The following is an 18,177-nucleotide window of genomic DNA, read 5'->3' as shown; positions in this document are numbered from 1 at the left end:
GTTGGGAAGGTCCCCTGAAATGGGAAATGGCACCCCACTCCAGTATTCTTGCCTGGAATATTCCATGGGCAGAGGACCCTGGCAGGCTATAGTTCATAGACCACAGTTCATGGGGCCTCAAAGAGTCAGACATGACTGAGAAACTGAGCATACACACACACACACACACACACACACACACACACACATAATGGAATTTTATTCAACAATAAAAAGAAATATGTTATCAAACTAGGAAATGTCATAGAAGAATCTTAACTGTGTATTGCTAAGTGAAATAAGGCAGTATGAAAAGGTTGTATACTATATGATATTAACTATATGACATTCTGGAAAAAGCGACCTCCAGAGACTGTAAAAATATCAATGGTTGCCATGAGTCTGGGAGAAGGGTAAGAGAATGAGAAGGTGGAGTACAGGGGATTTTTAGGACAGGGACATTTTTCTATACTATCATAATGTTATATATATGGTATTTTATATTTGGCAAAATCCATAGAACTGTACAACATAAAGAGTGAATCCTAATGTAAATTCTTGTATTAACTAATAATAATATATCAATAGAGGTTCACCAGTTATAACAAATGTACCACACCAATACAATATATTAATAATAGAGGAAACTAAGGAAGAGGGCCTTTATGGGAACTCTCTCTATTTTCTATTCAGTTTTTCAGCAACCCTTAAACTGCTCTAAAAACTAAATTTATTAGTTAAAAAGACCCCAGTTGACTATATAACAATAGATTCACATCTTTTAATTAAATAACAATGCTATTTTCAAATTCTATCTGAATTCAATGGATTAAATAGATAATTTAAAACAATTCTTTAAATAGGAACAATTAGAAAACTTGATCCCCATTTTATATCATATTAAAAATATTTCAGATAGAACTAAGATTTAAATGAAAGTAAAGATATAAATGGGGCTTCCCTGATGTCTCAGCGGTAAAGAATATACTTGCAGTGCAGGAGACATAGGAGAGGTAGTTCAATCCCTGGGTCAGGAATATCCCCTGGAGGAGAAAATGGCAACTCACTTCAGTATTCTTGCCTGGAGAAACCCATGGGCAGAGGAGTCTGGCAGGCTACAGTCTATGGGATCGCAGAGTTAGACACAACTGAGTGACTGAGCACGTATGCATGCTCATAAATAACATACATAATCTCTGGGCTAGGAAACACTTATTCATGCATGGAAATCTTGAATGATTAACAGAGAGACAGAGATTTTAATACACACAAATAAAAGTAGATGTGGAAAAATACAAATAAAATCATTAGATTCTCATAAAAGTTCAAATCTTATTTTCATATATTAAGAAAAGGCTGATATGTATACTATAGCGGGAGCTTTTATAAACTGTTGAGGAAAAAAATTCAAGCAGGGGACTTCCCTGGTGGTTCAGTGGCTAAGACTCAGAGCTCCCAATGCAGAGGGGCCTGGGTTCAATCCCTGGTCAGGAAACTAGATCCCACATGCTGTGACTAAGACCTGGCACAGTCAAATAAATAAATATATATTTTTTTTAAATTCAAGCAACCTAAACAGCAATAGAAATGAGGTGGAAATGTGAATATTCAGAGAAGCAAATTCAAATGGCCAAACCATGGATTTGTGTGAGAAATTTCTCCTTGTCCAAAAGGTATTCCTACTTTCTCCTGCTTACTCCTCTCTGTTGACCTATTCTAGATTATGTAGCAGAATTGGGAGTGGATGTTCCTATGGCTGTTGGAGAGGCAGTGGGTGGGTCCCAATGCCTCTCCCATGAAGATGAGGAATGCCTTGTCATCCCCGTAGGACTGTAGCTAAAGATCACCAACAAGCTCCTTGGTGCACCCCCAAGAAAGTGCAGGTCCTGAACTACTAGAAGTTGAAAAAGAAATTTATTTCACCAACAGAGAGTAAACAACAAATTTTGTTTGCACCATTTCAGATAAGGAAGCAGTGGACATTAGAATAAGCTTTTGACTGATCGTTGTCTCCTGGTACCCTAAATATTGATTATTATGAAGAATTTAAAAGCTATTTTGTCTAAAGTATATGGTTATCTGATTGTCTGACTTTGACAAGGTCCTAAAGCAACTTTACTTTCCTATTGCAAAACATATGTTACTGTAGTTTCAGGGTAAAGAGTTTTGCAACAACATACCATATTTTTTCAACATGCAAAAGAATGGCATGGGATTTAAGACTGATTTTAATAACTGAATGATTCAAAATGTCTTTCAATGTCATAATTGTACAAAAATGTTGATATGACTCTTGTGTAGCTAGCTAGTATATAAAAATTATTCTTTTAATTTTTAGATATTTTATAGTTTTTATACATCCATATTATGGAAGGTCATGAAACCTGTCATAGAATAAGTATCAAAATACAAGACCAAAAAGAGGAGAAAAGTTGCACACTTTTTATAACCAAGATCATCTTTAAGCTCAAAGCCAAACATGCAAATTCTAACATTTTCCCTAAATCTGCTACATAACCAGGAGTCTTTTGGAGAGACTAAAAATAAGCAAAGTGTGAAAAGGAAACAATTCTAAATTCCATGTGTGTTAGCCAGGTTCAGAAGAACCCCAAGAAATTTAAATTCAGCTAATGGGTTTACAGTGAGCAATCCAGAGAATTAAAGATCCTTCAGCTTCAACAACAGTTCTTCTTTCTATTTGAAACTATATCCTGTTGCCTGGTTAAGGTTTTGCATTTTAAGAGGCAGTGGCTGGTGCTTGCAATATGCACCTTTCAGTTTAATTTCCATCTGGGTGAACAAGAAGTCAGCTGCCTGGAGCTGAGGCATATTTACTGTGGACACAGGTAAATTTGCTTAAACTATCCTAAGTGTAAAGAGAATAAAGGCTTAGTTGAGTAAAGAGAGAGTACAAAAAACTCACTGGGATTAGAAATGATGGGTTAGGCAAATCTACTTTGTAGCATTTGATATTTGCAATATGGAAATGAAATGCAGATCAGAAGAACTGCCTCTCGGACTTCTTAAAATGCAGTGTCTCCTAAACTTCCTTTAAACGAAAACATCTAAGTTACGTTTCTATGTAGTTTGAGTATACTAAGTTTAATATCACTATGAGATATTTTTTAAAAACTCTATAGATGGGCTTTGGTGAAAACTAGTACTGTATTGAAGAGAACTATCGTATCATGAATGTCACTACCATACAGGAGACTTTTTGAGAAAAAGTAAGGCAGAATCCATTTTGTGAACAAACCGGTTTTGCAGAAGGAGTCATCAAAGTTCAGAATGTCTAACTGCGGTTTGATGAATCATGGCTTTAAAATTTGCTCCAGGGTGGGGAAGAGGGGGAGGGAGATTTGCAGGGAATTGCTCGGTCCTATCAGAACTTTAGTAAGGAAAAGACAATACCATGCTTTTTTTTGAAATACCAGTATTTTTCTTTCATAGGCAGTCTGAGTTTAATGTGACACTTGCTGGAAACTGAAACATAAACTCTTAAAAATAAACACAGAAGAAGCTTTTTTTTTTTTTTTCCAAGTTACTCATTTCACTTTAAGTGAAAATGGCAGAAAAGTCACTCCCTTCCCTCCCTCGCAACCCCGGCCCCGTGGGAGGGCACTAGGAAGTGCTTAAAATACTTGTGTCTTAAAGATGCTGCAGTGCTTAATAATTTACGTAAAGTTCTTTCAGCTATTGAAACATACCATTCTTTATTTCTGCTGGTCTCATGAAGACTCAGAAAAGACTCTAAGACTGATTTCTAGTGCAAGGCATTCTCTGCCTTTGAGATTCTCTCTGTGGAAATTCTATTCATATTTTTAGACAGAGCTCAAAAGCTAATCCTCTGTAGCATAACTTCAAATCTCTACAGAAAGGAGTGCTGCTTCTCAGGAAAGCAAACAGCACATTTGTTGGATCTTGAATACAGAATCATTTTAATTGAATGTTTAGTATACCTATTTTTAAAAATAATTTTATTTATTTACGGATTTTGGCTGTGCAGGGTCTTCATTGCTTCCTGGGCTTTTCTCTATTGTGGCCAGGGGAGATTACTCTAGTTGCAGTCCACGGGCCTCTCTTGTTGTGGAGCCTGGCTTTAGAGCACAGGCTCAGTAGTTGGGGTGCTCAGACTTAGTTGCTTTGTGGCATGTGGGATCCTCCTAGACCAGGGATTGAACCCATTTCTCCTGCATTGTCAGGCAGATTCTTTACCTCTGAGCCACCAGGGGAGCCCCTACTGTACCTATTTTTGTATTGTTTCTCTCACCTACTAGATCAAGTTTCTTCGGGATGCATTCTTATTCAGCCTCAAATTCTCCACAGGGTTTTCCACACTGTAGGGACACACACACTGAAAATCAAACATTTATTCAATTACTTAGCAGAATGATTCAGCCCTATAGTCACAATGTGTGAGCCTTCCAACAGATGTTAGCAATCTCTTGTATTAGGTCCTCTTCCAAGACCTGGGGCTTGGTGAAACACAAGCAAAAATCTACCATCCTTATAGAACTAACATTTTAATGACACTAGTTGTATTATGTCAAGAGAACCTACTCCAAAAAGGAAACTTACACTTTCTATCTCTATGGAATTTTTAAATAGTCTACGCGTTAATAGTGGAGGCTTTGAAACTGCACTTTTGCCTTATGAGGTAACTGCAGGCAACAGATCATGTATGGAAGGTTGTCTGATAGTTTAGATTGTTCTCTTATAAACATAGCCAATATCTTTGATTTTTTTTAAAAAAAAGCTAGAGTAAGTTGATAACATAAGGCAGTGAAAACGCTTTGAAAGCATCTAAATGCAATTCTCTGCCCTCTGTGGACACACTGTGAAGAAATCACATCTACCCCTCCATAGTATGGATCAGAAAGGGTTATGAGAAAAGAGAACTTCGAAAAAGGCACGATCAGCACTGTGTCCAAGAGTGAAAGTCAAATTCAAGAGGAAGTGCTTGTCCCACATTGGCCAATAGAAGCAGAAGCACACAGAGGAGGATTAGAAGACAAATCAACTAAAGCTAATTGTAGTCGCTCTCAACAGTAGAGAAGCAAAAGGCCAGACTCTTCAAAGTCTTTGTAAAGGGCCAGAACAGGATGGATGGTATTAAGGAATTATTAATACTTACTGAGCTCTTGCAGGTAAGAGTGCTGTCACCTCAGTCATGTCCGACTCTTTGCAACCCCATAGACTGTAGCCCACCAGGCTCCTCTGTCCATGGGATTTCCCAGGCAAGAATACTGGAGTGGGTTGCCATTTGCTTCTCCAGGGGATCTTCCTGACCCACGGATCAAACCCACATCTCTTGTGTCTCCTGTATTGCAAGCAGGTTCTTTACCACTAGCACCACCTGGGAAGCTCTCCAGGTAAAAGTAAGGAGGCTTTACTAAGGAAGAGGGGAGAGGGCTAGATTCAAGACACAGAGGGAAGATCTTGATAAGGTAAGCACTATGGAAACCTCAGCAACTTGGCAGGGGAAAATAGCATTAGAAGTAAAGAAAGCTTTTCAACTAGTTTGTTGTCTTTTAATATGTCAATTAACATCTCTTTCATATAAATAGTATCTTTGGTGTTGTTGATTTGTGCTGTTACATATAAGTCCCTTGGATAAATCAGGTTTGCTAGTGCAAACACTAAACTCCAACCAGCTCAGTCAGAATGGGGAAAATGGAAGAGAACAGTATTAGGGTTCTCTTGTAACTCAAGAACAGATCTAGCCCTCAGACTCTTAGAACTAGAAATTTGCGTGTGGTTTGAAGTTTCTTTCTTTTTCTCTTATCTCTGCATTAATCAGACCAGCTTTTCTCCTAATGGTGGGAAACTTGACAGACAACATTCTTGTTCTTCAGACTTCTCATCACTTGTCTATCAAAGAAGCATTGCTTCTGTCTCTGTGTTGGGGAAAAAATACTGGAAGGGTTGCTATTGGCACATTTTGGATCAGTCACTTATTTCTGAAGCCATCTACAGTGGTCAGAGAGTTAATTTACTGTGACTGAAAGACCTACCTAGAGCCAGTTGGTTGATTTTATCCAAAAGAAGGTAGGGTTAATCTTAGCATCAGTAAGAATGTTCTCAGACAAAGCAATAAATGTCTACAGCATTCTTTCAGGGAGGAAATCCACTGTTTTCCTCAGTGTCTCCACTGTTATTGTCTGGAAGGGTTTAAAATACTTAACTTTTAGCCTGAAATGTATTGCCTTTATTTCCCTCCTTGCTATAGCTGGATAAACATCTTCTATAGTCTATATAGTGATTTATGGATAATAGGAACTTTTAAATGTAAGTAAAATTTTTGTACATTTTTGTACAAAAAAATAAAATCCTACTTTCAGTATAAACAATATTAAAGTTAGATTTGTTTAATTCTTTAAGCATTTGATATTTCTACAAATACGTTATAAGTTTGTAACCAGTGCCACAAACAAATAAGGCCTATTTTCTTTTTACAAGTGTCATAAAACCTCATTTCATTTATTCTTTATTGTAGTGAACTATTGTGAAGGTGAGGAAAATATAGGCCATATCAATGTCCAACTGCCGACATGACCTTTTTGTTGTACTTTTATTTTTGCTACTCTGGTCACAAGCCTTTATATGGTACATCCCTGCAGAGTCCCATTATGTAATTCTCTCACTTTAATCATGGTTGACTGCCATATACTTTCTCCTGTATGTGTGCTCACTCACTGAGTCATGTTTACCTCTTTGCAACCCCATGGACTGTATGTAGCCCACCAGGCTCCTCTGTCCATGGGATTTTTTCAGGCAAGAATACTGGAGCGGGTTTCCATTTCCTTCTCCAGGGAACCTTGCCGACCCATGAATTGAACCCAAGTCTCTTACTTGGGAGGCAGATTCTTTATCACTGAGCCACTAATCTGGGTTATAATATTTAAATCTCTTTTAAAAGAAGAGCAAAATCTAAAGCAAAAGCATTTGTTTTGTTTCAAGAAATAAAGATTTTTTTCCTTTTAAAAAAAAGCAGTCATTTTATAAAGATTGCTACCTTGCTTTTCTTTTTTATATGTATTCTTATTTTATTTTATATATATTATACATATGATATAAAAATGATATAATATTATTTTATTTATTATTGAGAGCATTAACCAACATCTGTCAGTTTCAGTCTTGTTTTTCTCCTAATGGTGGATCTTTTCATTTTATTTTTTTGATGCCTGAAGTTAATGAACCACTTTCATATACATTCATAGATTATAATTGTACTATCATAAAGGAAAATGAGGATTTCAGGTAGAACTCTGTGGAAGAAAATATATATGTGTGTATATATTATATATATTCTGTCAGTGCTGAGAATATATGTATATGTGTATATATACATATATATGTGAAGTAAAATAATAGAACAATTTCTATTTTTAATTGACCAGTTTAAGCAACTGCCATGTTCATTAAGAGCCTATTGTTGCCCCGGTTCTGTACCTGTCTTCGGATAAAATCTTATTTTGCAGTCTCAGGAAGGGACTCTTTCCTTCAGTATCTTTTCTGGGGGAAAAGGCAGAACACGTTTTATAAAGTGAAAATGTAAGAATTTCATCTCTTGGTTTACTGTCTCAGTTCAGTTCAGTTTAGTCGCTCAGTCATGTCCGACTCTCTGCAAACCCATGAATCGCAGCACACCAGGCCTCCCTGTCCATCACCAACTCCCGGAGTTCACTCAGACTCACGTCCATCAAGTCAGTGATGCCATCCAGCCATCTCATCCTGGGTCGTCCCCTTCTCCTCCTGCCCCCAATCCCTCCCAGCATCAGAGTCTTTTCCAATGAGTCAACTCTTCGCATGAGGTTTAACGTCTAAAAAGACCTAAAAAAGTGAAGATAATGCAATGGTTAAATATTATTTTTGCTTGTTTTATTTTATTTTTCCCTTCTCAACTACAGTCAACAACTAAAACCCTGAAGGCTGCCTCTTCCTCTCCCATTCTGTCCTCAGCTTCACATGTATCCTTGGCCAAACCAGACCAGTTTCTCTACCATTTTCCAAATAATCCCCATTCCTGCTCATGCACAATTGCTCGTTCTGTTTCCAGTAAAGACATTCCCCTTTTTCCCCATAAGTCTTTGCATTCTTTAAAGTGCAGCTGCAACCTATACTATATATTCCTTAACTTTCTAGTTCATTCCTTTGAGTAAACAATCATACTCTTGTTTATACTTGTACTTAACAGTTCCTTAGTCTTAGAAACTTCTTTAGAGAACCGGCAAATTTTTCAAAGCTTCTTTAATTTTAACCTTAAAAAGATCCAGTTAGAAATTATTTTTCTGTTGATAAAAGTGAGGTGAGGCTCACAGGATTCAGATTTTTTTTTTCTTCTAAAAGAAAAGTGAATTGTGACAATATTTGAACTTTGTTTAGGACTTCAAATGACATCCCTGCCTACTACAAACAGCATAGTTCACAGTACGTGTTCCAACTGTTATTCACATGTTCCCATTCAGAATTAGAAGGAAAAATGAGAAAAATCAAACTATGACTTAAGAGGAAGATGGCACTGAATTCTTTTTTAAATAATTTGGTATATACAATTACTTGTGTGGTTTTTTGTGTAACTGTGTGTTTGATATATATTCCTCCTAAAAGACTGTAAGTTCCCTGATTTATTTCTTATTAGTTCCACTCCCCAGCACAGTGCCTGGACTACAACAGACACTAAATAAGTTCTTGTTAAAGGAATAATGAATGATAAGATATCTCTATATTAGAATGAGCTCACTTGTCTGAGGAATTCTTTAATAGTAAGGTATCAAACAGAACAATCTGGTTGACTTTCCATGATTGGAAAGCTGTTACCATTCTTTTGAGCACAGAGGAAATCTACTAGCCATGCTTGAACAGAATGAAGGTGAACCAATACTAAGTGTTAAATAATACAACACAGGTGCTGTGACTGAGTAACAGATATGGACAGTTTTTATCTCTGAGGTCAATTCTAGTTTCAGTTTCTGTTTTCTAACATTCTTTTTTCTCCTTTCATTTTAAAATGAAATTTTTTTTACTGTTAATGACATGATGATAGTAATGAAGAATGGCTTTCTTCCTTAATAACCCATTGTAGACCCATTGTTAACTAACAAAATTTGGAGTGAACAGAATGGGATTTAAAAGGATATCTAAGTAAGGAAAAAAAATATTATTTCTGTATAATTTTTGAAAACAGAACTGGAATGTAAAGGAGGGTGGAGAGGAACATTCTAAGGGTGAAGCTCACGGAGAGAATTAAGGATGAAAGAAGCACTGTTAATACTCCCCTGACTTTAAGTTCCTGAGTAAATAAATCGTTTCCATAGTGCCAGTGTAGAGTTGTCTGAAGCTGAATAAGTAAGGAGGGAATTCAGTCCATCACGATAAACCTGAATTAAGACTCGTTCCTTTAATACTCTGGCTATTGCTGATATAAAGTACATCTCTGACCAATCAACAGGATTGATTTACCCATGATTCTGAACTTTGAAACGTAAAACTTCATAAGGCTTTGCCCCTAGGTGAGCAGGTGGCAGAGAAATGGTGCCATTGTGTTTATTTATGGCTGAGTAACCGAATCCTTCTGGAGAAGGCAATGGCACCCCACTCCAGTACTCTTGCCTAGAAAATCCCATGGACGGAGGAGCCTGGTAGGCTACAGTCCACAGGGTCGCTAAGAGTTGGGCACGACTGAGCGACTTCACTTTCATTTTTCACTTTCATGCATTGGAGAAGGAAATGGCCACCCACTCCAGTATTCTTGCCTGGAGAATCCCAGGGACAGAGGAGCCTAGTGGGCTGCGGTCTATGAGGTCACACAGAGTCGGACACGACTGAAGCGACTTAGCAGCAGCAGCAGCTGAATCCTGGTGGTTTAAGACTGAGACTCAATAGAAACCGATCTATAGGACACACTCAGGCACTACTGATATTCCTGAGATAAGCCTGAATTTTCCGTTTGCCTCAAATGGAAACCAAGGAGAGTGGAGAGGCATTTCGCAGCCCCAGTAGAAACGCTTTACATCCCTATCACAATGCTTTATCATTTAAGTTTGACAACTCTGAATGGGTTCCATGCTGCTGTAACACAAATGTGTAAGTGTATGTGCATGTGTGAGCATCTGTGTCTGTGTGTGTTTAACACTTACTCAATGTCTGGGTTCCTAGGTAGCAGTAACTTCAATTTTCTCAGTATTTTTGACAATAACAATGGACATTGTTATTATCCAAATGGACAACGTCCATTTGGAATGGACATTCCAAAGCATTTCCTTTGGAAGAAGTTTAAATGCATTGGAATAGTGGACTCTGCTATAGGATGTGGCTCAGAGGGAACTGTAGTTATCATGTTATATTCATCTTACCCTCATTCTTGCATAGATACTTCATTTTCACCAAGACTAATAAGGCCAATGTTGATTCAGAAAGGTACATTTACTTCTGGTCATTATTCAGTTTAAATTTTTCATTTTACCTAGAAAATACATTAGAATGGTACTTACTAAAACCAGAAACATAAATAATTCACTATATTTATAAGACAGTTCAGATAAGGTGCTTAAAACCACTTTTTTGGTTTGAGTGGAATATTTAAAATACTTATAGCTAGACATATATATTATGTTGCTTATCTCTGAATATGTATTTTAAAGTTGTCTTCATGCCAAGAATCATGTTACTGTTCAAATGAAGTATATGATTGAGCATCTAAAACCTTATTTTCTGACTGTGCCTGATTCTTGACAAAACCATCACTTGGGCAGGGTTATTAAAAAGTGCCTAGAGCTTTCTCCCGGAGAAGGCAATGGCAACCCACTCCAGTACTCTTGCCTGGCAAATCCCATGGGCAGAGGAGCCTGGTAGGCTGCAGTCCATGGGGTCGCTAGGAGTCGGACACGACTGAGCGACTTCACTTTCACTTTTCACTTTCATGCATTGGAGGAGGAAATGGCAACCCACTCCAGTGTTCTTGCCTGGAGAATCCCAGGGACGGGGGAGCTTGGTGGGCTGCCATCTCTGGGGTCGCACAGAGTCAGACATGGCTGAAGCAACTTAGCAGCAGCAGCAGAGCTTTGTTCTCAATTGTGTAACTATAAAGTCTTTTAAGTGAGAGAGGTGGAAGTGAAATCCCATCTGCTACATCCATCAAGGGTGAAATTTTCTATTGGTTTTACATTTCAGGGCTTGCAAAACTTTTTTCACATATATTTATTTCATCCACATAATTATATTGTGAGAAAGATTGGGTAGGTAGTATTGCACATATTTCAAAACTGAAATGCACTGAAGTTGAGATTTTGCTGAAGTGGATAATTAACAAATAGAGGAGTCAGGACTTGAATCTAGACTTATAGTGCAGACCACAATGCCCAATTTGACTTAGCTATTTGGAGGCATAAAATTATCTACAATTCTAAATTAAAGACTGACAAAAATTTAGAAAGAATTTTTGATTGACAATAAAATAAAAACATAAGACTGGAATATGAGGGCTATAGTGACTACAAACCTACATATACACCTACCATGTAATTCTGATAGACCCACAGGCATCCACTTTGTTTCCCTTCTATAGGAGGGTGGGGAGCCTCAAAAGGACACTCATGTTTCTAACTACTATATCATTATTCAATTTCCTGCATGATTCTTGAAAAACCAGCTCTTCTGGAGTTAGCACTCATGGTATGTTCATACTCTTCAAAGTTTTCTTTTTTCCTTTTTGAAACTTTTGTTCTTCTCAGTAATTTTTCATACTTGACATCTGAGACAAAGCTGAGTGATGAAATAATGAGATGGTTTGATTCATTCTTTGTCTTTACAATGAAAAAAAATGCAGTGCAAAGGCACCATGCATGCCTAGTTTTTGTCCACTGAAAATCTTTTCTCTGCGTTGATTGCTCTTGAACTTCACTGTTTTTCTTGATTTCCTTTGACTTTGAATCCTTGAATTACATCTTACCTTTCAATTTTTAGGTTGGAATCTTCTTTCATTATATCTTGGATCCTGTGTCATGAAATCATTGAAATACTTTGATTCCAATTTTCTTAGAGCTCCTTAGAAAATAAACATATAAGCTGACTGTCCAAACAATTTTCTTTGATTTTTTTTTATTTCAAATAAGTTATAATCCCCCACAAAACTGTCAAGAATAAGTTTTATTGATTACAACAAATGTAATACAAAATGTCGTTATTCCATTTTCAAAACAAACCAATTAGAAAACTACAAAAACATAATATAAATCAAAAGCGTAGATATCATGATTTACTTTGATTTCACAGATATTGGAGAATAATCCAATTAAATAAACTTCAAAATACTCTGCCATTCTGTATGTGCAATATATTTAAATAACATGATTTTTTTATTGGAATTTATGTTTTATTCAGCTTTCTAGTAATTTAGAAAATTTCTTTTTGGGGGTTATTTCTTTTCATTTTTTTCTTTTTAATTTATTTTTTTATTGAAGGATAATTGCTTTACAGAATTTTGTTGTTTTCTGTCAAACCTCAACATGAGTCAGCCATAGGTATACATATATCTCCTCCCTTTTGAACCTCCCTCCCATCTCCCTTCCCAGCCCACCCCTCTAGGTTGATACAGAGCCCTTTTTTGAGTTTCCTGAAACATACAGCAAATTCCTGTTGGCTATCTATTTTACATATGGCAATGTTGGCTTTCATGTTACTGTTTTTAATACATCTCACTCTCTCCTCCCCTCTCCCCATGTCCATAAGTCTATTCTCTATGTCTGTTTCTCCACTGTTGCCCTGTAAATAAATTCTTCAGTACCATTCTTCTAGATTCCATATATATGTGTTAGAATATGCTATTTATCTTTCGGTTTCTGACTTACTTCACACTGTATAATAGGTTCTAGGTTCATCCACCTCATCAGAACTGACTTAAATGTGTTCCTTCCTTTGGCTGAGTAATATTCTGTTGTGTATATGTACCACAACTTCTTTATCCATTCATCTGTTGATGGACATCTAGGTTGCTTCCATGTTCTAGCTATTGTAAATAGTGCTTCAATGAACAATAGGATACATGTGTCTTTTTCAATTTTGGTTTCTTCAGGGTATATGCCTAGGAGTGTGATTGCTGGGTCATATGGTAATTTTATTCCTAGTTTTTTAAGGAATCTCCATACCATCTTCCACAGTGGCTGTATCAATTTGCATTCCTACCAATAGTGCAAGATTGTTCCCTTTTCTCCACACCCTCTCCAGCATTTATTGTTTGTAGACTTTTTGATGATGGCCATTCTGACCAGTATGAAATGATATCTCATTGTAGTTTTGATTTTCATTTCTATAATAATGAGCTATGTTGAGCATATTTTCATGTGATTATTAGCTCTCTATATGTCTTCTTTGGAAAAATGTCTGTTTAGGTCTTTTTCCCACTTTTTGATAGGGTTGTTTGTTTTTCTGGCATTGAGTTGTTTGAGTGGCTTGTATATTTTGGAAATTAATCATTCATCAGTTGTTTCTTCTGCTATTATTTTCTCCCATTCTGAGTGTTGTCTTTTCACCTTGCTTATAGTTTCCTTTGCTGTGCAAAAGCTTTTAAGTTTAATCAGGTCCTACTTGCTTACTTTTCATTCTATTTCCATTACTGTAGGAGGTGGGTCATAGAGGATCTTGCATTAATTTAGGTCATCGAGTGTTCTGCCTATGATTTCCTCTAAGAGTTTTATAGTTTCTGGTCTTCCATTTAGGTCTTTACTCCATTTTTAGTTTATCTTTGTGTATGGTGTTAGGAAGTGTTCTAATTTCATTCTTTTACATGTGGCTGTCCAGTTTCCCCAGCACCATTTATTGAAGAGGCTGCCTTTGCCTCTTCAAAAATAAGGTACTCATAGGTGCATGAGTACCTATTTATTTCTGGGCCTTCTATCTTGTTCCGTTGGTCTATATTTCTGCTTTTGTGCCAGTACCATACTGTCTTTATGACTGTAGCTTTGTAATATAATCTGAAGTCAGGAAGGTTGATTCCTCCAGTTCCATTCTTCTTTCTCAAGACTGCTTTGGCTATTCGGGATCTTTTGTGTTTCCATATGAATTGTGAAATTTTTGGTTCTAGTTCTGTGAAAAATGCCTTTGGTAATTTGATAGGGATTGCATTGAATCTGTAGATTGCTTTCGGTAGTATAGCCATTTTCACAATACTGATTCTTCCTACCTGGGAACATGGAATATCTCTCCATCTATTTATGTCATCTTTTATTTTTTTCCTTCATGTCTTATAATTTTATGTGTACAGTTCTTTCATTTTCTTGGGTAAGTTTATTCCTAGATATTTAATTATTTTTGTTGCAATGGTGAGATTGATTCTTTAATTTCTCTTTCTGATTTTTCATTGTTATTATAAAGAAATGCAAGTGATTTCTGTGTATTGGTTTGTATCCTGCAACTTTGCTAAATTCACTGATTAGCTTTAGTAATTTTCTGATACTATCTTTAATCTTTACAGTGTACAGTATCATGTCATCTGCAAACAGTGAGAGCTTTACTTCTTCTTTTCTGATCTGGATTTTCATATCAGACAAAATAGATCTTAAAATAAAGAATATTACAAGAGATAAGGAAGGACACTACATAATGATCAAGGATCAATCCAAGAGGAAGACATAGCAATTGTAAATATCCAACACAGGGACACCTCAATACATAAGACAAACACTAGTGTACATAAAAGGAGAAATTGAAAGTAAGACAATAGTAGTAAGAGACTTTAACACCCCACTCACACTAATGGACAGATCATCAAAATAGAAAATCAATAAGGAAACATGTCTTAAATGATACATTAGATGAGATGGATCTTTTTGATATCTTTAGGACATTGCATCCAAATGCAGAGGAATACACCTTCTTCAGGATAAACCACATCTTGGGTCACAAATCAAACCTCAGCAAATGTAAGAAAATTGAAATCATATCAAGCATCTTCTCTGACCACAATGCTATGAGACTAGATATCAATTATAAGAGAAAAAAAACTATAAGAAACACAAACACATGGAGATTAAACATCACGTTTCTAAATAATCAACACATTTCTAAATAATCAACTGAAGAAATCAAAAGGGAAATCAAAAAAGGTCTAGAAACAAATGACAATGAAGACATGGCAATTCAAAACCCATGGGATGCAGTAAAAGCAGTTCTAAGAGGGAAATTTATAGCAATACAATCCTACCTCAAGAAACAAAGAAGACATCAAATAGACAACCTAACTTTATACCTAAAACAGCTGGAAAAAGAAGAACAAAAAGAAAATTAGTAGAAGAAAGGAAATCACAAAGATCTGAGTAGAAATAAGTGAAAAAGAAATGAAACAATCAATAGTAAAGATTAATAAAACTAAGAGCTGGTTCTTTGAGAAGATAAACAAAATTGACAAACCTTTAGCCAGATTCATCAAGAAAAAAAGAGAGAAGAATCAAATCAACAAAATTAGAAATGAAAAAGGAGAGGTTACAACAGACAATGCAGAAATACAAAGGATTCTGAGACTGTTATGAACAACTATATGGCAATAAAATGGATAGCCTGAAAAAAATGGACAGATTCTTAGAAAAGTTCAATCTTCCAAGACTGAATCAGGAAAAAATAGAAATTATGAACAACTCAATCACAAGCACTGAAATTGAAGCTGTGATCAAAAATCCCCCAAAAAACAAAAGCCCAGGACCAGATGGCTTCCCAGAAGAATTCTATCAAACATTAACAGAAGAGCTAATGCCTTCTAAAACTCTTCCAAAAGATTGCAGAGGAAGGAACACTTCCAAACTCATTCTATGGGCCACCATCACTCTGATACCAAAACTTAACAAGACAACATGAAAAAAGAAAACTACAGGCCAATATCACTGATGAACATGGATGCAAAAATCCTCAACAAAATTTTAGCAAACAGAATTCAATGACTTATCAAAAAGCTCATACAACATGATTGAGTTGGGTTTATTTCAGGAATGCAAGGACTCTTCAATATATGCAAATCAATCAATGTGGTACACCATGTTAAAAAGTTAAATGAAAAAATCATATGGTAATCTCAATAGATGCAGAAAAAGCCTTTGACAAAATTCAGCACCCATTTATGATTAAAACTCTTCAAAAAATGGGCATAGAAGGAACCTACCTTAACATAGTAAAGGCTGTATATAATAAGCCTACAGCAAACATTATTCTCAATGGTGATAAACTGAAAGCATACCCCCTAAGATCAGGGACAAGACAAGGGTGTCCACTTTTACCACTATTACTCAACATAGTTTTGGAAGTCCTAGCTATAGCAATGAGAGTAGAAAGCTTTATGATGTAAAGTATTTTGCTTCCATTGATGATGTGACTGATTGGGGAAAATATTAAAAATTCCAACTTAAAGACTTTCCTGATTGTTGAAGAGCAAAAAATAAATGATTTGATTTTCATCATTCTCAAAGAACCGATCTTAGATTTTTTTAAAGTATCATCAAGATGATGACTTACTCTCACCAAAAAAAAAAAAAAAGAAAGCCACCCTTACACTTTCTACAGATTTGAGCTTAAAATACAGCAATGATTTTTAAGAAGCACCATTTAGGAAACCCTGTGTTTCTTCTTATAGAAATAAATTTGTGAAAGAAAAATGATCTACCATGAATTTATCTCTTTCAAGTGAGAGGAGATTCAGAAACTTTTGATGGGTCATCAGTAAATGTTTTCCTGCTAAAACCGTGATGATTGACTAATATTTCAGCACAATTTTGAGTAGAGGAGCAATGCAATTAAGACATGTTCTAGGAAATATTCTCTGCTACTTCACATGATACTTGGTTAATGCTAGGATGACATACTTCTTTCTGAGAATATGACAAGACATATGAGGAAACAGGGAGTATCGACTGAAAGGTACCTCTTGAAAGTATTTGGATTATGGACAGTTACCTCATCTGTCAGGGACACAGAAAGCTACTTTGATGAGCAAGAGGCAGAACATATCCTGAGTACAAATGGGGAGGCTTGCTACAACTGGTTCATCAGGGTAGGGCCACAAGAGTCAATCAAGGAAAATACTACATCATACATAAAATGCAAACATCAAGCCAATTGTTGGCCAGAGTCCTGATAGAGTCCTTAATAAGATTACTAAGAAATAAATACCTTGGCTCACCTTAGAGTATACAATGTGAATCATAAATACTCATTCAGTTCAGTTGCTCAGTCATGTCCGACTCTTTGTGACCCCATGAATCACAGCACACCAGGCCTCCCTGTCCATTACCAACTCGCAGAGTTCACTCAGACTCACGTCCATCGAGATGGTGATGCCATCCAGCCATCTCATCCTGGGTCGTCCCCTTCTCCTCCTGCCCCCAATCCCTCCAAGCATCAGGGTCTTTTCCAATGAGTCAACTCTTCGCATGAGGTGACCAAAGTACTGGAGCTTCAGCTTTAGCATCATTCCTTCCAAAGAAATCCCAGGGCTGATCTCCTTCAGAATGGGCTGGTTGGATCTCCTTGCAGTCCAAAGGACTCTCAAGAGTCTTCTTCAACACCACAGTTCAAAAGCATCAATTCTTCAGCACTCAGCCTTCTTCACAGTCCAACTCTCACATCCATACATAACCACTGGAAAAACCATCTCCTTGAGTAGACAGACCTTTGTTGGCAAAGTAATGTCTCTGCTTTTGAATATAATATCTAGGTTGGTCATAACTTTTCTTCCAAGGAGTAAGTGTCTCTTAATTTCATGGCTGCAAACACCATCTGCAGTGATTTTAGAGCCCGCCAAAAATAAAAAGTCTGACACTGTTTCCACTGCCCATCTATTTGCCATGAAGTGATGGGAACAAATGCCATGATCTTCATTTTCTGAATGTTGAGCTTTCAGCCAACTTGTTCACTCTCCTCTTTCACTTTCATCAAGAGGCTTTTTAGTTCCTCTTCACTTTCTGCCATAAGGGTGGTGGCATCTGCATATCTGAGGTTATTGATATTTCTCCAAGCAGTCTTGATTCCAGCTTGTCCTTCTTGCAGCCCAGCGTTTCTCATGATGTACTCTGCATAGAAGTTAAATACGCAGGGTGACAATATACAGCCTTGATGTACTCCTTTTCCTATTTGGAACCAGTCTGTCGTTCCATATCCGGTTCTAACTGTTGCTTCCTGACCTGCACATGGGTTTCTCAAGAGGCAGCTCAGGTG

At 36.7% G+C, this 18,177-nt stretch overlaps 1 long non-coding RNA gene across 3 annotated transcripts in view; it reads left to right on the top strand.

Moving 5' to 3' along the window:
* The window catches only part of LOC108633238, a 57,029-nt gene continuing 41,588 nt past the window's right edge, over positions 2,737-18,177 (top strand). For 2 of the 3 annotated variants that reach the window (XR_001918445.1, XR_001918443.1), the window contains exon 1: positions 4,998-5,126. This is a non-coding gene — a long non-coding RNA (uncharacterized LOC108633238). Of the gene's footprint in view, positions 2,826-4,997; positions 5,127-18,177 lie in introns of those variants that run through there. The other variant, XR_001918444.1, reaches the window with a different exon arrangement.

The sequence above is a fragment of the Capra hircus genome, chromosome 8 (assembly GCF_001704415.2).
Source record: "Capra hircus breed San Clemente chromosome 8, ASM170441v1, whole genome shotgun sequence".
In the NCBI taxonomy this organism is placed as follows: domain Eukaryota; kingdom Metazoa; phylum Chordata; class Mammalia; order Artiodactyla; family Bovidae; genus Capra; species Capra hircus.
The sequence above is the reverse complement of the archived record's forward strand: the minus strand, read 5'-3'. Positions and strand labels throughout refer to the sequence as shown.